At 37.7% G+C, this 20,499-nt stretch overlaps 1 non-coding gene across 1 annotated transcript; it reads right to left on the bottom strand.

Moving 5' to 3' along the window:
• Positions 1–9,716: 9,716 nt before the first annotated feature.
• TRNAE-CUC lies at positions 9,717–9,789 on the bottom strand. Its single transcript has one exon. It is a non-coding gene; the product is annotated as a tRNA-Glu (tRNA).
• Between the last annotated feature and the right edge of the window lie 10,710 nt (positions 9,790–20,499).

The raw sequence follows: 20,499 nt of genomic DNA, 5'->3' as shown, positions 1-20,499 counted from the left end.
GCTCTAGTAGTTTTCTGGTGACATCTTTAGGATTCTCTATGTATAGTATCATGTCATCTGCAAACAGTGACAGCTTTACTTCTTCTTTTCTGATTTGGATTCCTTTTATTTCTTTTTCTTCTCTGATTGCTGTGGCTAACACTTTCAAAACTATGTTGAATAATAGTGGTGAGAGTGGGCAACCTTGTCTTGTTCCTGATCTTAGTGGAAATGGTTTCAGTTTTTCACCATTGAGGATGATGTTGGCTGTGGGTTTGTCATATATGGCCTTTATTATGTTGAGGAAAGTTCCCTCTATGCCTACTTTCTGGAGGGTTTTTATCAGAAATGGGTGTTGAATTTTGTCGAAAGCTTTCTCTGTATCTATTGAGATGATCATATGGTTTTTCTCCTTCAATTTGTTAATATGGTGTATCACATTGATTGATTTGCATATATTGAAGAAGCCTTGCATTCCTGGGATAAACTCAACTTGATCATGGTGTATGATCCTTTTAATGTGCTGTTGGATTCTGTTTGCTAGTATTTTGTTGAGGTTTTTGCATCTATGTTCATCAGTGATATTGGCCTGTAGTTTTCCTTCTTTGTGACATCTTAGTCTGGTTTTGGTATCAGAGTGATGGTGGCCTCGTAGAATGAGTTTGGGAGTGTTCCTCCCTCTGCTATATTTTGGAAGAGTTTGAGAAGGATAGGTGTTAGCTCTTCTTTAAATGTTTGATAGAATTTGCCTGTGAAACCATCTGGTCCTGGGCTTTTGTTTGTTGGAAGATTTTTAATCACAGTTTCAATTTCAGTGCTTGTGATTGGTCTGTTCATATTTTCTATTTCTCCCTGGTTCAGTCTCGGAAGGTTGTGCTTTTCTAAGAATTTGTCCATTTCTTCCAGGTTGTCCATTTTATTGGCATATAGTTGCTTGTAGTAATCTCTCATGATCCTTTGTATTTCTGCAGTGTCAGTTGTTACTTCTCCTTTTTCATTTCTAATTATATTGATTTGAGTCTTCTCCCTTTTTTTTCTTGATAAGTCTGGCTAATGGTTTATCAATTTTGTTTATCTTCTCAAAGAACCAGCTTTTAGTATTATTGATCTTTGCTATCATTTCCTTCATTTCTTTTTCATTTATTTCTTATCTGATCTTTATGATTTCTTTCCTTCTGCTAACTTTGGGGGTTTTTTTGTTCTTCTTTCTCTAATTGCTTTAGCTGTAAGGTTAGGTTGTTTATTTGAGATGTTTCTTGTTTCTTAAGGTAGGATTGTATTGCTATAAACTTCCCTCTTAGAACTGCTTTTGCTGCATCCCATAGGTTTTGGGCCGTCGTGTTTTCATTGTCATTTGTTTCTAGGTAATTTTTGATTTCCTCTTTGATTTCTTCAGTGATCTCTTGGTTATTGAGGTATGTTGTTTAACCTCCCTGTGTTTGTATTTCTTACAGATTTTTTCCTGTAATTGATATCTAGTCTCATAGCGTTGTGGTCGGAAAAGATACTTGCTACGATTTCAATTTTCTTAAATTTACCAAGGCTTGATTTGTGACCCAAGATATGATCTATCCTGGAGAATGTTCCATGAGCACTTGAGAAGAATGCGTATTCTGTTGTTTTTGGATGGAATGTCCTATAAATATCAATTAAGTCCATCTTGTTTAATGTATCATTAAAAGCTTGTGTTTCCTTATTTATTTTCATTTTGGATGATCTGTCCATTGGTGAAAGTGGGGTGTTAAAGTCCCCTACTATGATTGTGTTACTGTCGATTTCCCCTTTTATGGCTGTTAGCATTTGCCTTATGTATTGAGGTGCTCCTATGTTGGGTGCATAAATATTTACAAATGTTATATCTTCTTCTTGGATTGATCCCTTGTTCATTTTGTAGTGTCCTTCTTTTTCTCTTGTAATAGTCTTTGTTTTAAAGTCCATTTTGTCTAATATGAGAATTTCTACTCCAACTTTCTTTTGATTTCCATTTGCATGGACTATCTTTTTCCATCCCTCACTTTCAGTCTCTATGTGTCCCTAGGTCTGAAGTGGGTCTCTTGTAGACAGCATATATACGGGTCTTGTTTTTGTATCCATTCAGCCAGTCTATGTCTTTTGGTTGGAGCATTTAATCCATTTACATTTAAGGTAATTATCCATATGTATGTTCCTATTACCATTTTCTTAATTGTTTTGGGTTTATTATTGTAGGTCTTTTCCTTCTCTTGTGTTTCCTGCCTAGAGAAGTTCCTTTAGCATTTGTTGTAAAGCTGGTTTGGTGGCACTGAATTCTCTTAGCTTTTGCTTGTCTGTAAAGGTTTTAATTTCTCCATCAAATCTGAATGAGATCCTTGCTGGGTAGAGTAATCTTGGTTGTAGGTTTTTCTCCTTCATCACTTTAAATATGTCCTGCCACTCCCTTCTGGCCTGCAGAGTTTCTGCTGAAAGATCAGCTGTTAACCTTATGGGGATTCCCTTATGTGTTATTTGTTGTTGTTCCCTTACTGCTTTTAATATTTGTTCTTTGTATTTAATTTTTTGATAGTTTGATTAATATGTGTCTCGGTGTGTTTCTCCTTGCATTTATCCTGTATGGGACTCTCTGTGCCTCCTGGACTTGATTAACTATTTCCTTTCCCATATTAGGGAAGTTTTCAACTATAATCCCTTCAAATATTTTCTCAGTCCCTTTCTTTTTCTTTCCTTCTTCTGGGACCCCTACAATTCGAATGTTGGTGCGTTTAATGTTGTCCCAGAGGTCTCTGAGACTGTCCTCAATTCTTTTCATTCTTTTTTCTTTATTCTGCTCTGCAGTAGTTATTTCCACTATTTTATCTTCCAGGTCACTTATCCGTTCTTCTGCCTCAGTTATTCTGCTACTGATCCCTTCTAGAGAATTTTAAATTTCATTTATTGTGTTGTTCATCACTGTTTGTTTGCTCTTTAGTTCTTCTAGGTCCTTGTTAAATGTTTCTTGTATTTTCTCCATTCTATTTCCAAGATTTTGGATCATCTTTACTATCATTATTCCGAAATCTTTTTCAGGTTGACTGCCTATTTCCTCTTCATTTGTTACGTCTGGTGGGTTTTTGCCTTGCTCCTTCATCTGCTGTGTGTTTCTCTGTCTTCTCATTTTGCTTAACTTACTGTGTTTGGGGTCTCCTTTTTGCAGGCTACAGTTTCATAATTCCCATTGTTTTTGGTGTCTGTTCCCAGTGGCTAAGGTTGGTTCAGTGGGTTGTTTAGGCTTCCTGGTGGAGGGGACTAGTGCCTGTGTTCTGGTGGATGAGGCTGGATCTTTTCTTTCTGGTGGGCAGGTCCACGTCTGGTGGTGTGTTTTGGGGTCTCTGTGGCTTTATTATGATTTTAGGCAGCCTCTGTGTTAATGGATGGAGTTGTGTTCTTGTCTTGCTAGTTGTTTGGCATAGGGTGTCCAGCACTTGCTGGTCGTTGAGCGGAGCTGGGTCTTGGCGATGAGTTGTAGGTCTCTGGGAGATTTTCGCTGTTTGATATTACATGGAGCTGGGAGGTCTCTTGTGGACCAGTGTCCTGAACTTGGCTCTCACATCTCAGAGGCACAGCCCTGACGCCTGGCTGGAGCATCAAGAGATTGTCCTCCACGCAGCTCAGAATAAAAGTGAGGAAAGAAAGAAAGAAAGAAAGAAGATAAAATAAAATAAAGTAAAATAAAATAAAATAAAGGTATTAAAATAAAAATAATTATTAAGAAAAAAGTTTTTAAGTAATAAAAAAAAAAAAAAAAAGGACAGACAGAACCCAGGACAAATGGTAAAAGCAAAGCTATACAGACAAAACACACACAGAAGCATACACATACACACTCACAAAAAGAGAAAAAGGGAAAAAAAAATATATATCTTTGCTCCCAAAGTCCACCTCCTCAATTTGGGATGATTAGTTGTCTATTCAGGTATTCCACAGTTGCATGGTACATCAAGTTGATTTTAGAGATTTAATCCGCTGCTCCTGAGGCTGCTGGGAGAGATTTCCCTTTCTCTTCTTTGTTTGCACAGCTCCCAGGGTTCAGCTTTGGATTTGGACCCACCTCTGCTTGTAGGTCGCCTGAGGGCATCTGTTCTTCGCTCAGACAGGACGGGGTTAAAGGAGCAGCTGATTCGGGGGCTCTGGCTTGCTCAGTCCTGGGGGGAGGCGGTAAGGGAGGGGTACGGATGAGGGGCGAACCTGCGGCGGCAGAGGCTGGCATGACGTTGCACCAGCCTAAGGCACGCCGTGCATTCTCCCGGGGAAGTTGTCTCTGGATCATGGGACCCTGGCAGTGGCGGGCTGCACAGGCTCCTGGGAGGGGAGGTGTGGAGAGTGACCTGTGCTTGCACACAGGCTTCTTGGTGGCGGAAGCAGCAGCCTTAGTGTCTCATGCCCGTCTCTGGGGTCTGCGCTGATGGCCGCGGCTTGCGCCCGTCTCTGGAGCTCCTTTAAGCGGCGCTCTGAATCCCCTCTCCTCGTGCACCAGGAAACAGAGAGGTCCCATTTGAATGTTAATTATGACATACTAAAAACTTTCTTACTTTTCATGCAGATTCATAGCTTTAAAAAAAGAAATGTAATTGATTGCAATTTTAAGGTATTGAATACAAATTTGACTTTGTTTTTTCCCCAACATTTTTTGTTAATGAAGCAGTTCCTAAGCCAGGAAGCTTTAATTCTACTCACTATTTCAAGCATTTGAGCTGGTCTTGAGGAGGTTCAAAAAATTTAGGTATAGGATTCCAATTTATCTTTCAGTGGCTATGCCCAATACAAACTATTTGACTTTTTCCCTGGTTACATAAAATCCATTAATACATTTGGTATGAAAAGACAAACATCGTAGATGGCTAACAGATACAAGAAAAATGCTCAACATCATTAATCATCAGGAAAATGCAAATCAAAACCACAATGAGATATCACCTCACACTGTCAGAATGGCTACCACCAAAAAGACAACAAATAACAAGTGTTGGCAAGGAGTGGAGAAAAGGGAACCCTTGAGTACTGTTGGCAAGAACGTAAATTGGTGCAGATATTATGGAAAACAGTGTGGGTATTTCTCAAAAATTAAAAATAGAACTATCATATGATCCAGCAATTCCACTTCTGGGTATTTTTCCAAAGAAACCAAAAATGCTAATTCGAAAAGATATATGCATCTCTATGCATTGCAGAATTATTCACAAACAGCCAAGACACGGATGTACACATATCAAGTGCCCATTGATAGATAAATGGATAAAGAAGACATTGTGTGTGTATATATATATGTGTGTGTGTGTGTGTGTATATATATACACAAAGGAATACTACTCAGCCATAAGAAAGAATGAAATCTTGCCATTTGCAACAACATGGATGGACATGGAGGGTATTATGCTTAGTGAAATAAATGAGACAGAGGCAAATACTGTATGATCTCAGTTATATGTGGAACCCCCAAAATAAAACAAATGAACAAACATAATAAAACAGAAACAAAGTCATAAATACAGAGAACAAACTGATGGTTGCCAGAGGGGAGGGTGGGTGGTAGGGGATGAGTGAAATAAGTGAGGGAAATTAAGAGGTAAAAACTTCCAGCTATGAAATAAATGAGTCCCAGGGATGAAATGTACAGTATGGGGAATACAGTCAATAATTACACAATATCTTTATATGGTGACAGATTGTAACTAGATTTATCATTGTGATCATTTTGAAATGTATAGAAATATCAAATCATTATTTGTGTACCAGGAACTAACATAGTGTTGTAGATCAATTATACTTCAACAAACAAACAAACTTACAGAAAAAGAATCAGATTTGTGGTTACCCAAATCAGGGGTATGGGTGCAGAGGGAGGGGGAATTGAATGAAGGTGGTCAAAAGGAACAAACTTCCAGTTATATGATAAATAAGTACTGGGGCTGTAATGTACAACATAATAGATATAATGAACACTGCTGTACATTATATATGAAAGTTGTTGAGAGAGTAAATCCTAAGAGTTCTCATCACAAGGAAAAAAATGTTTTTTCTTTTTCTTTTATTTTGTATCTATATGAGATGATGGAAGTTCACTAAATTATTGTGGTCATCATTTCATGATGTATGTAAGTCAAATCATCATGCTGTACACCTTAATCTTATACAGTGCTGTATGTCGATTATATCTCAATAAAACTAGAAAGGGAAAAAAAGCAAGTTGAGGGAAAGACAAAAATGATAAATAAAGGATATTGCAGGGGGGAAAAAAAAAAGACAAACGTGGTGACTGCCTCAGTCTGAAATACTGATTTCATCATCAGACTAGAGGTCCTGTAAACAACATGAGCAGCAAATGAAGTTCATGGATCTTTTCAATCCTGAAAACACATTAAATAAATGTATAAAAGTGATCATGCAACCATATGGGCTGATGGGAATACAAGTTCATAGTTTCCAGGTGAGTTTTCTTTTCACTTTTGTTTGCTTATTCCTTTATTTCATTATCTTTAAATTTTGTTCCTTTTAGACTCTATTCATCAAATTCCCTAAATGGGCCCTCTTCACATTAAGGTCTCTCCTCAAAAATCTCCTAATCAAAGCGGTTTTCCTTGACCATCCTATCAAAAGTAGCACCCTCCATCACCCCTATCCCCACCTTAACATTATTTCCATACACTATTTATTTTTTCTTATGTAGTTATCACTACTTCTCATAATATATGTTCATTTTCTGTCTCCCTCTGTAGTAATTTCAACTTCGGCTCCATTATTTTACCCACCTATGCAGCTTGTCATTTAACTTTGTTGGGCCTTCCCATTGTGGATGGGATATTCAGCCCCACCCTTGACTCCACGTTCAATTGTGTAACTTGCTTATGCCAGTGAGATATTAGCAGGTGTGATACAGGCAGAGCCGGAAAAGCACTTGCACAGTTGGGCTTGCTCTCTCCCTCACAGCCATTGCAATGAGAACACACCTGGGCTAGGCTACCAAAGGGTAAGCAATGAATGGAGGTGTGCCAAGTCATTGGGCTTGCCCCAGTCATCCCGACTGGCCTAGTTAAGCTGCCTCTCAGCCTTGTGTTTTGAAAACTGTAATAATAATGATTATTTTTTAAGACATTGCATTTGGGGGTTGTTTGTTACATAGCAAACAGTTTTAAAACACTTGGTTAAATAGGATCATAGGTCACTGTGAAACATTACTTATTCATTTAGCCAAAATGAAAATAAAAGGTTTTTAAGGCAAATACAGATCATTTAGAAGGCAAGGAAACTCACAATCTGTTATCAAAAGTAGCTCAACATTCCAAGAAAACTTTGTGGTCTTAATAGAGAGAAAACCAAACTCCAATCCTGTACCAGCTCACCCTCAATAACAAAATTCATTTACCCAATTAAATTCAATCCAATCCCAGCCTGATCATGCACAAAGCTCTTTTCTCAGGGCTCTCTTTCTACAAAGCTTCCACAACTTTCTGTATCTATATTAGTTTATCTCTCATTTTTCTTTCCCATTTAGAAATAACCAGCTTTAGGACAAAACCACTTTCTTTTCCCTAAGCAAAATGCATTTCCATTCCTCATACCTTCTTTTACTGAAAACACACATCCCACTTTCCTCGCATGCTGAAATGTTTCCCTAATTATCCCAGTAGCTTTAATAACATATATTATAATTTTAACCCTTAAAAACCTTAATCTCCAAGAAGCAAGTGAAAATCAAAAAACAAGTAATTATGAACTGTTTGTCATATCAATATTTCCTGACTGGCAAACCTAGGAATATTACATAACCTCTAGAAACATAAATCTTCTCCTTGTATAATTTCTTTCTTCAATATGGTATAAGACATATGTCTAATAAACCCAAACATCTTTAGTTTCCCTCTCATGAGAAGACAAAACTAGGCAAACTTAGACCCATTTAGCAATTAATGTTCCAGTATTTTATCTTACTTGAAATGATTTAGATATTCAGTGAATTCTCATCATTTAACTAAATTTAGCAAAACTCTAAATTAGTTTTAAGTTACTAAAATATCTGGAGAAACTATTTTAGATAAACATACCCCAAACATAATTATTCCTAATGAGTTCATCTGAAAACTTCTACCTCATTTACCTCTATTTTATAAATTATGAAAATATCATCATACCAAGTTAATTTTTCTTGTTGACAAACCCTGCAACATAAATAATATGAACTTATTGACCTTCAGTAAACCTAGGTGCAATAAAAGTAAGACATATCTGTATTGATTAAACCAACAAGCTTAAGCTAGCTTTAATACCAAATATTAATTTAATACTAAATATTTCCTAGACCACGTGAACCTGAAATTCATTCTGGCCAGTTTAATTTTATATATTTAGAAATATTTAATTTGCAAGCATTTACTTTAAAGTCAATTAAATAGAGCTCTTTTATAATTTAATTTTGATAATACAATTCTGAGGTAAAGACATACCATATGTGTAATATACACACAGACATAAAAACAGACATAACTAGAGATCTCATAGCTTCACTTTAAAACTTGGTTATAAAGCAGGTATTATAATATAATATTACTAGTATATAAATAACAGTTGGAATAAGTTAAATTTATTTACTCAGATGACTAAGGCTTTACTATTTGTGGAAAAGACTTTTAAGATTTGTATTCGTCCTTGATAAATCCTTAAGGCGGCTATGAATTAGATTTTGGGTAAGAGAGCCTTTACAGTGGTTTGAGTTTAAAAGGGCCTTTTGCCCCCTCTTTTCCCACTTTGGTTTCAGGTTTTACCTGATTGAGCTAATTAGGCTCAGTCTCAGGTCATTGTGGACTGTATTTACATTTCTGATTTGTAGAGATTTGCAAGACAAAGACAGTTGCTTTTAATTCCCCAAAGAACTGGTCTGCCACCTAAACGATATTAAAAGATTGATTTTTCCAGCTACCTTTTCTTTAATTTTCCTTTTTATATCAGTGAGATGATTTCCAACTAAACTGAAAATCAAGAGTTCTATGTTCTAGAACTTTAGAGTTCAATTTATCATGCCTTCAAAAGTCTGCACAAGGTATTCAACAAAGACCCTCTTTCTGAGTGCACAAGTTAAACCCAGAACAAAAATCTCCATTATTGTTTTTATTAGCCCCTGAATATTAGCTCCCAGTTTTTATTTCATATTGTGTGGGCTCAGATAACCCTACTGGTTTTCTTTAGTATAATTAATATTGCCTGGGGGGCAGATTTATATGCCCTGTCTTATAATACCAGGCAGAGGAAGCATTTCCCAGTGAGACATAATGTCTATCCCACAATATAATCAGGCAAAGAGATATAACCATCTTATATAAGCCCATTTAAATATACCAGTTTTTATAAACTTTCATCACAGTTCTACCAACTTTTATACCATTAAGTTTAGTTTCCTTTAGGACCCCATCAACAAGCCTTGGTCTTAAAAGGAGTCCCAGAAGTTTTTCTTTTATACCCTCGTGATTTTGCCTATTTTTGTATATAGGGTTTGGGGACCCCAGTGAGGGGTTGAGCCGAAGGACTCAGGCCCCTTTGTCAATCTTTTAACTTGACTAATTGGCCTAGCTGTTGCCCTAAGCAATTGCTGCTCAGGTATCTCAGTGTAATTTTCTTCCAGCTTTATAAATAAACAAACAAACACCCACACATATATTTAAACTTTCTATATATTTAAACTTTATTTATTTGTTTATTTTTTTGGCCGTGCCACGCAACTTACGGAATCTTAGTTCCCTGACCAGGGATTGAGCCTGGGCCCTCCACAGTGAGAGTATGGAATCCTAACCACTGGACCACCAGGGAATTCCTAAACTTTATATGTTTGTATATATAAGTTTATATATTTAAACTTTATATATATCTATATCTATCTATCTATATCTATATATATCTAAACTGGGGTAAATAGAACGGATTTGTTTGGGGCCCTTTAATGTTGGGGACCAATAGGGGGTCCCTTTGGCCTATCCAACCTTAGGTAGTGTTGTATCAAACCTTTGTTTTAATCACTTTAACATCCATTTTTATTTATCCCATTTCTTAATGACCATCTAAAGATTTCTTATCCTTTTGGGATGAGCCCCTTTAAAATTTCCACCTTGTTGGGAAGAAGCCGCTAGACTTTCCCCTCAGTTTTTTCTTATTTCTTTGTTAAGCAACCTACTAAACATTAATTAACCTAATGTTTTTATTAGGTGAAGCTGAGACCACAAATCAGGCTTCCTAAACTGGTTCATTTTGTTTGTTTTAGACAAAGCGATTTCTTAGGTTAGCTGTTTTATATATATATAATTTATCCACCCTCTAATTTGTTTTTTTATAGGTTCCAATAAAACAGCTGTTTATAACGAGAGCTCTCTAAAAGTTTACCAATTTAGAAGTTTCTCCTCTTTAAAGAATCCATCATCTGGCCACTGATGAGTATTATCTCAATAGCTCCTCAAGCCAATAAACTCAAGAGGCACCTCCACAAGAGAGTGCAGAGTATGAGCCTCCACAAGATCTAGAAAGTTTACTCTCAAAAATGTCCAGGAAAGTAAAGGCCTTCGTTGTACAGGTGGACACGATGAAAGTTAAGGTGACAAAGGCCTTTGAGAGTCGGCACAGCCAGACAAGAAGACTGCTCAGAATCCCAGTCTATTTGACTGGCTGTCAAATATACGCTGTATGCGTACCTTCTGGATGGCAGAGACCAAGCTCTCAAAACCCAGAAAAGACAGCCTAAGATCAGGTTGAACATTTACATCTCAAAGACACAGGGAGAGAAATGCAAGTTCTCCCTAGAAGGGTTTTTGTTCTTTTAAGGTCAGAATTCTGAAGAGATGTTTTACCAAGCCAGCTTTTTCTAGCTGTGCAAACACACACACACACAAATTAATTCTAGAATGTCAAAAAAAATCCCAATTTGGCCATTTTTAGGGCAAGATTTCCTTTAGTTCCCAATTGAGTAATTATTTGTAAGAATGAATTCTCTACGCATATAATAAAATCTTCCCAGTGTCTTTCAACTAAGGATAACCCACTCCTTGAAACTAAGTTTCAAGGAAAACCTACTCCTCCAGAGAGGACCTTAACACCACCAAATAAAACTTAGGATCATCAGCCAATACAGGACATCCAAGACCCAGAAGAGGCTCACCCAAAGTCATCTAACTCTCCAAGTAGGCAAACGGGCACAAGAGGCCTCTCTGCTGGTGCCAAGGCTCCAGATCCTCGTAGGGTTCAGGTGAAGGAGAGAAATTTGCTCTGGGTCCCTTCGTTGGTCACCAAAAGTGTCGAATGAAGAAAACGCACAATCTAAAAATTGAGAGTTATGTTTTACTTGGGGCCCTTACCAAGGACTATAGCCCAGGAGACAGCCTCTCAGATTGCTCTGAGAAACTGTTCCAAAGAGGTAAGGGAGGAGCCAGGATATATAGGAGTTTTTGCTTGAAAAAAAAAATCAAAAGGTTACTGCTAATCACAACAAACAGCCATCTCGAGTTAATGACCGTAGTGCTTTTCTCTGTGTAGGAAAATGCAAGAATCTGGGCTCATTGAAATTATTCCTTTGATGTGCATCTTAACTATCTAGGGTCAGTATCCTGTTTTTCTCCATCCTGAATCCCCCTTAGGGTGCACCGTCCTGGCTGCGGCACTGGCTGATGCCTTGATGTCAGGCAACATTCTTTGTCCACATTGCTCGCTTAACTTTCATACATTTCTATATGTGTACCTAAAAAGAACTAATAAAGATAAAACATGCTGTCAGAATTATGATTATTTTAATACATCTTAACCAATATGGATATTTTCTTCCTCAAGAATTTCATTCAACACCATGTCAATTGGAGAGAGCATTTGCACCTGGTTGGTATAAAGCAACTCAGTTTATTTTTCAGTCTTACTGGAGCCCAAATTTTGTAAAGGGTTAAATTATATGTATACAGTCTGTATATATATATATTTTAATATATGAAATTTTGAAATTTCCCTTTTCAATACTATTTAAGAAACTGGGTACTCAGTCACTATGAACTCAGACATAGTTTCCTCCTCAATCTTTAAATTTCTATTTTCCTAAATGACCTACTTTAAAGGTTTGTTTTCAGCATTACAGAAGACACTAAATTAATCTATGCAAGCAATTAAAAGGCATTGTGTGGGATCAGGGGAAAGCACGGATATATTCAATTGCCTTCATTTTAAATCAATGAACTAATATAGATCTGTGTACAACACCCATTCGGTGGGCAAGCTCACCTTGCTTAAAAAACAAGCTACTTCTGTTAGCTCTGATCTCAAAACTAATGAAAGTCAATAGTGATTTTTATCTTGATACCAGAATCATTAGGGCAGCAGGATGGCAGAGCAGCTGAGAGCATTGCAAGGAAAGCCAGAGGGGTGCCATGCCAGTCATCACTGATGGGAGGTAAGGGGCATGTCAAGGATTAGGAAGGTCTTAACGGAAACTGCAGGGAGGCAACACGAAGGCACCTGCCTTGAGGAAAGACCCGCTCCTTTGTCCCTGGTTGCTTCATATTACTGGTATCCATTTGCCCTGAACACCCGCCCCTCCAAATACAGTACTAGAATGATCTTTGTTTATTCACTCCTGTAGCCATTATTCTCTTCACCTCAAAGGACAGAGCACATTGAATTTATTACTCAGCTTGGTTGTACACAGCCACTAATCCTAGTAATGGTGTAAACCTGCGTTTGATCCAAGATCACACAACGAAGGGCCAGGAGTATTCTGAGTTCTGACTCATTGAGAAATGAAAATGATTATAATAGGAATAATATGTAAAACTTAAAATACATGAATTACACCCTGATATGCATATAGCTAGGAGATGTTATAGGGCACTGTCCTGCTTCCCTTCAGGACCAAGACTCACTCCCTCAGCTTCAGATAACTGCAGATGGCTCACAGCTGAGTCCTTCTCTGAGCATTGCCCTGGGCAGGAGAGAGCTCTCACCTGAAAGTTTATGCTTTCTGTCCAGGAGCTGCCCACATCCAGTGATTTGTTAATGCAGGGGTACAATGACTCAGCCCCCTTGTCTTGACATAGGAAAACTTCTGAAAGGCCATCTCAGCTCCAGAAATTCTCATAAAATCGGCTGAGCTCTCTCTTGCAGCTGCTCTGAAGCTCAGCTTCTGCCACGGCCCAATCCTGTTTACCTTCACTCCCTCGTGGGGATTGTTTCCAAGAGCCTTCCTGTAAAACTCCCGTATGTAAATCTCCACCTCAAACTCTGTTTTCCAAAGAGAATTTTATTGAGCTAATTTTCATACTCCCAGTTTTATTAAAATTATGGTATGTCAGGTTTAGTTGCTTTTAACAGAAAATCCAAAGAAGTAGCTTAAACAAGGTAAAGTTTGATTTTTCTCTAGTAAAAGAAGTCTACAGGAGAGAGTCCAGAGCTGGGATGGTAGTGCCATGGTTATCAGAGATTTAAGTCTGTTCTTTTTTCTTCACCATGTTGAACCTTTGACCTCCATCTTCATGTCAGCTCAGAATAGCTGCTGAGGGTCCTGCCATCATGTCTGCATGCAGGAAAAGGAAAGAGAGGATTAAAAAAAGTTATCTCTTTGTAGTTGTAGTTGTCAGCCATTTTTAAAGAATATTCCCAGAAGTCCATTCCATAAACTTCCACATATATCTCATTGGTGATTACTCTCTGCAAGGGAGGAGGGGAAATATAATTTTTAGTTGGGTCCATGCCATCCCTGATAACAGAGACATCAGTTACTAACAAAAAAGAGGAGAATTACTAATGAAAAAAGAGGAAAATGCACGAGTAGAGAATGCAACTAGCAGGCTCTGCCTCACACAGGTTAAAAGTCTCTACTTTAAAAAAATAGAGAGGGGCTTCCCTGGTGGCGCAGTGGTTAAGAATATGCCTGCCAATGCAGAGGACACGGGTTCGAGCCCTGGTCTGGGAAGATCCCACATGCCGCAGAGCAACTGGGTCCGTGAGCCACAACTACTGAGCCTGCGCGTCTGGAGCCTGTGCTCTGCAACAAGAGAGGCCGCAGTAGTGAGAGGCCCGCGCACCGCGATGAAGAGTGGCCCCCACTTGCCGCAACTAGAGAAAAGCCCTCGCACAGAAAAAACAAAGACCCAACACAGCCAAAAATAAAAAAAATACATAAATAAATAGAGAGAGAGCAAGAATGATAAGTAGCATCTTACCCTTGGGCTCCATGCAGGGAGATAACAGGAAGTGATGGAAACTGTGTTGGGCAGGAGACACATCTCATCTAATGGGCACGGCAGAGCCTGCCTGGCCATGTGAGAATGGAGTCCAGTTTGGTCTGATGTTTGAATTTTGCAAAAGAAGTTAGCAATCCAGATTTTTATGTGAATTTTCCTTATTTTAAAATCAACACCCCCCCGCGCGCCTAGAGCCCATGCTCCGCGACAAGAGAAGCCACCTCAATGAGACGCCTGCGCACCGCAATGAAGAGTAGCCCCCCCCCCGCTCGCCGCAACTAGAGAAAGCCCACGCACAGCAATGAAGGCCCAACGCAGCCAAAAATAAATCAATAAATACATTTATTTTAAAAAATAAAATAAAATAAAATCAACACCCACATTTTAATAAAATTCTATGTCTAAATTTTGTAATCTGTATCTTACCTTCATTTTGCAATCTCTGATTAAGAAAAGCCAATTTTCCTTGGGGCAACATTTAGGAAATGTCATGCAACACAATAAGAAATGGACTATATAGCTAATCATGTTGTACACCTGCAACTAATATAATGTTACATGTCAATTATACCTCAATTAGAAAAAAAAAAGAAATGAACTCTATTCATTGGCAATCAAAGGTGTGGGGGAAGGAGCTTGAAATGAAGCTGCAGGTGACCAGATACTTGGACCAGGACAAACACTTATACTTAATCTGTGAGCAGGTAGCTCATCTCCCCTCTGACATTCAGAAGGGGCTCGCTGTGAAGCCGGGGTGCACAGTATTTTTACACGCACAATTTTGGATAATTAACTACTGCCAGCTCTGTGGAAGTGCTGTGGCAGAAGTCTGATCCAATTCCCACATTTGTCTGTTCCTTGCAGCTTTCTCTTTTGACCAGCAGATGGCAGCAAATATTGACCGGATTTGGGTACTAATTTACACCTTAATAGTTGATGTTATTTTTGATGCATATTCTTTGACTTGTGTCAATAAAAACAACGAATGTCATTTACATTTGCCTCACTCTTTGCTTCTCACACTGAGAAGCAAGAAGGTTAATCCATTTTACACCTGATTTATCCTTTTGAAAGGATTGTCATGAAAGTCGACATGAAATAGTGGAGCAAAGGTCTTAATTTATTCCTTGGTAATACAAGGATATAAAGTTTAATATATACTACCAAACAAGGATTACTTATTTAATCTTGACTCTGAGAGCTGCTCTTAATAAAAGACTATAAACTTTTTTCTTATGTGTCTAAGTAGAATACAACCACTTCAGGACATGAATATTTACTATTGTCATTTTATCAATAATGCCCACATTTGTCCCCAAATACCCCTTTTAAAATGTACAGCATCCTTTTAGTCACCTGGAGATGCGAATAATGAGATATACATCAGGAAAAGTTATTAAGAAAATCTCCTACACGGCATTAAATTAAACTCTTGTTATTATTATCTTTTGGAGAATAGCAATTTTTGAGAGTTTTTGTTATATCAGCAGTGATTATGGAATAAATATATGTCTTTGAGGAGAAACAGAAATCATACTCAGGGCTTCCCTGGTGGCGCAGTGGTTAAGAATCCGCCTGCCGATTCAGGGGACACGGGTTTGAGCCCTGGTCCGGGAAGATCCCACATGCCGCAGAGCAACTAAGCCCGTGCACCACAACTACTGAGCCTGCGCCCTAGAGCCCAAGAGCCACAACTCCTGAAGCCCGCGCACCTAAAGCCTGTGCACCGCAAAGAGAAGCCACCGCAATGAGAAGCCCACGCACTGCAATGAAGAGTAGCCCCCGTTCACTGCAACTAGAGAAAGCCTGCGCACAGCAATGAAGACCCAATGCAGCCAAAAATAAAATAAATAAATTTTTTTAAAAAAGAAAACCATACTCAATACAGTAATGCAGGCATTAGAGGGGATTAGGTCTACCGGACAATTATTTCCTTACTTCATGCTTCAGAATTTTATACAATGTAAACTAAAATCTCAATAATCTATGAAGAAAAGAATACGAAAAAGGAGCAATCAGGCTACCCAACAAGAAAGAAGGAGATCTGACGTGAGAAGTAGGAATTACCAGTGCCTGCAGATGTCAACAGCATTTACATCTAAGTTGTTTGAGTTTATTAAGAGATGCAATGAAACCTAAAAATAATGGTTAAAGGTAAGTGCATGGAAAAGCAACAGACTGAGAAAGATGCTGTGATAGTTCTAAAATAATCAAATTTTTGTGAAGTAAAAAAAAAAAACAGACAAATTTGTTGTGGATTGCATCTTAGCATTACAGAATCACAGAAGTTGAATGAATGTGGAAATTTTCCTAGTGTAGCTTTCAGCCTGCCAGAAATCTATGGCTTTCTTTCTCTGTACCTTTGGGCATGTTTATCTGGCCTTTGCTTGATTGCTTCCACTGATCCAGAGCTTTTGACATTTTACTGTAAAGATTTGTTATAAATTTCCTCTTTACAGAGATCTGAAACCAGTCTTCCTAACGTCTGCTCATTGGTTCTCCTCTGGAGGAATAGTTCTAAATATTTTTATTTTGGGTCACAAACAGCTTTGTGAGATTTATGAAGGTTATGGACTTTCATCCTAGAAAAAGTGCATTCCCTAAGTTCATTCACAGAGTTCAGATTAAAGCGTCCCTACTACAGGGGGGATAAAGCCTTTTCTACATGACAATTCTTCAGAATCTTAAAACAGCATCGCATTCTTCTTAAAACGACCTCACTAGTTTTTTCAATTCCTGCTTTCCTTACTTTTTCCTCTCTCTGTCCCTCCATTCATCTTCTAAGCACCTATTCTGTGCCAGTCACAGTGTTAGACACTGGGGATGAAAAGATGACTAAGACACTCTTCTCTCTTTGCGGAGTTCACAGCTTAACTGGGAGGATAGATCTGTAAACAGATGAGTTAGGTCAGGGAAGTGACATTTGAATTGAGCACGGCTTTAGGGTTGGATTTAGTCTAAATTGAAATCCCAGCTTTGCCACCTGTAAGTTGTGCCCCCTTGGGAAAGATACTAACTCTCTTGGGACCTCACTTGGCTCATATATAAAATAGGCACTCGATGTATTACCGTTATTATTGTCACTTGCCAAATAACGAATCTGGATTTAATTATGTAGACTTCTGCAATAGGAGTAACAGAATGATTTTATTTTATCATTTTTACTACTTTTATTTTAGGGCAAACCACTCTACGAGGGAATACGATGAATAAACTGGACCAGGGAGAGACAGAAGAAACAGAGACTAGATAGGAGACTTGCAATTGGAGACGTGAGAATGGTGAGGACTTGAACTAAAACAGGGGTAGTAGGGATGGAGAGTCGTCAAGCGATATTTTTCTTCCCCGACCAGGGACTGAACCTGGGCCACGGCAGTAAAAGCCTGGAATCCACACCACTAGGCTACCAGGGAACTCCCCTGATATTTTTGAGGTATAAACTATAGAACTTGGTAGTCAGTTGACAGGGAGAAGGCAAAGTGAAATATGACTCACAAATTTCTTTCTACTTTGGGAGACTGGTTGGGTGGTGATTTAATTAAATTAGGTGATAATTATAGAAGAAGAAGCAGTGAGATGATACTGAGTTGGTATGTTAAGTGTAAGGTGTCTTTTAGTTCCTTTGGGCATTGGAAATATGGGTCTGAAATTTGGGATGGAAGCTTCCACTGGAAATAATAGATGTGGAATTTTTGTCCTTGGTAGCCAGTCATGAGAATGGGTGAGTTCACCTGGAGGAGGCACAGAGTGTGTGAAGAAAATGGAAGGCAACCAAGGAAAGAACTCAGGGGAACACTAGCATTTAAAGGGAATAGTGTGATGAACTGGGAGATTGGGATTGACATGTATACACTGATGTGTATAAAATGGATGACTAATAAGAAAAATAAATAAATAATAAATAAACATAAAAAAATAAAGGAAATGGGAAGAGGAAGAGGAGGAAGAGTTAATAAAGGCAATTGACGTAGGAAGTTAGAGAAATAGAACTCAGGGGGATTTTTAAAAAAAGCTATCACTCTTTTAAGAAAAATTGGAATGCCCAGTAAACCCCAGGCATTCTGCTAATTGTTAATCTTATTTTACCCCCATATGGATAGCCCGTTGCCCAATGCCATCCTTTCTACTGATCTATGGTCACTCCTACAATAAGCTAAGGCTTCCCCCATGCCTGGATGTGTTTCTGTGCTCTTTATTACGTTCCATTGGGCTAGATGTCTATCTTTGCACTAATGCCATGCCATTTTAATTACTCAGTTATAAAACCTTTCAAACATTATCTCCCCCTACTCCACAGTAAATGTGAGTTATTGTCATATTTCAAATGGACAAAGTTGTTGGCACACTTTCAGTCCTGTAGATACGTGAGGCATATGTGTACTGATTTAGAAACCCTTTCTCTGTGAAGCCACCTCTAAAATGAAATTAGAGAGAGTTAACATACCATATGGTCCGCTTTCTCTCTTTCCTCTTTTGATCTACACAAATCACATTCTCTTAGATTAGACAGCGATTCACAAACCTGGCTGGGTATCAGAATCACCTGGGGAGTTTTAAAAGATGTGAATTCCAGAGCCCCATCCCAGATGTACTGAACTGGGTAGGATGAGGCATTTGGGGCCAAGGAATAGGTATGTGCAATAAAATATTCCTTAGGAGATTGTGATGTGTTCACTTCATGGACTGCCATTTGGGAATCCTTGATTAGGGTTAGAAACTTATGAGAACATTGATTAAAGACATTGTCAGTGATTTTAGAGTGTTATTTTGCAATTATCTTTCAGAAAGCAAGCAATTTTTTAATCTTACTGTTTTTCTTTTTGTTATAAACAACAAATGTTAGTATAAAAATTACAAACATTGTACAAATAAAAAGGAGTGTAATGTAACCTCATAATTTCCTCTGATGTGAACAATTTGATGAATACTCTGTATTTTTTCCAATGCATTTACTAGGCTATTTTTTTCCGGAAAAAATTAGATCATATTATTTTGGGAATCCAGACTAAGAGCCTGCATTTGGGAGCCAGGCTTATCTGGGTTCAGATCCCACGTCTGGTCCTTACTGGCATCCTTGGTCAAATTATTTAAACCCTCTGAGTCTCACGTCTTCCTATCCATTAAATGCAAATAGAAATACTACCTACATCATAAAGTAGAAGGCTTAATACAACATGCAAAATGAATTCTCAATGAATATTAACTTTATTACAGCTATTTTTATTATTGTTATAATTGCTACTACTAAAGCTGCTCATACTATAGGCATTTTCATGTAATATGTATTGAACATTCTAATAATATAAGCTTTCCTTAATTATTGTATATTTATATATAGTATTTCACTATATGGATGTACAATAATTTATGTAACCAATACGCTACTCACACATATTTAGTTTTTTTCCCCCGATTTTTCATGATCATAAACAATCCTTCAGGGGATATCCTTGTACATATATCTTTTCATATTTGTATAAATGTCTTTCTAGTACAGGGAGTTTTTGAGTCAATGAGTATGAATATTTTAATAAATTTTTACCCATTAGCTCCACAGTTTATTTATAAATAAATAAAACAATAAATCAACAAATTGTGTAAGACTGTTTCTCTACATACTTGCCCAAACTGGATATTAATATTTTCCTCAAGTTTTGCTAATGAGCTAGGCAAAATTATATATTATATAATAATCTATTTATATTAAATATTAATCTATAGATTAATATTAATCTATCTATATTAAAATAATCTATTTATGTCTTGGTTTTTTTATTTAGCTTTGTGTTTTCCTGTATGCCCCTGGTTTATCTTCTTTTTCAAGAATTTTTTTCCTTTTTTACCTTATTCCTTTCATATCTTTTTCTTCCATTCACCTTCTAATTTTCTTTCTCCTTGATTTGTCATTTGACTGATATTTTACAAGTCAATGTCATTTTCCATCTTCCCTTAATATTAGGTTGTCTCTCAGTCCCTTTAAGTTTCTCTTTATTTGCCTTCTTTAAACAGAAAACTCCAAATGATTTCATACCATGACTTATTCAAGTCAGTGTTTTCTCTTTCCCTGACGCCTCGTATTCTGTAGAAGAGGGGAGGGTGCCCATTATTGTAGCTTCCCGCTACCTGTTTGAAATGGAAAAGAGCTAGCTTGGTTTATATTTCCTTCCTTCCCAAATCAAGTTATCTTCTGCAGCATGTAATTGATTTCTTGGCTTTACAGCTATTACCCTATTGCTGATAGAAAATGTCACAGCTTGTGCGAGTGCCAGTAGCAGCCAATTATATCCTAAATGATCTGCGTTGGCATGAACAG

This window comes from Balaenoptera musculus, chromosome 6 (assembly GCF_009873245.2).
Source record: "Balaenoptera musculus isolate JJ_BM4_2016_0621 chromosome 6, mBalMus1.pri.v3, whole genome shotgun sequence".
Classification (NCBI taxonomy): Eukaryota; Metazoa; Chordata; class Mammalia; order Artiodactyla; family Balaenopteridae; genus Balaenoptera; species Balaenoptera musculus.
This window is presented reverse-complemented; position numbering and strand designations above follow the sequence as displayed.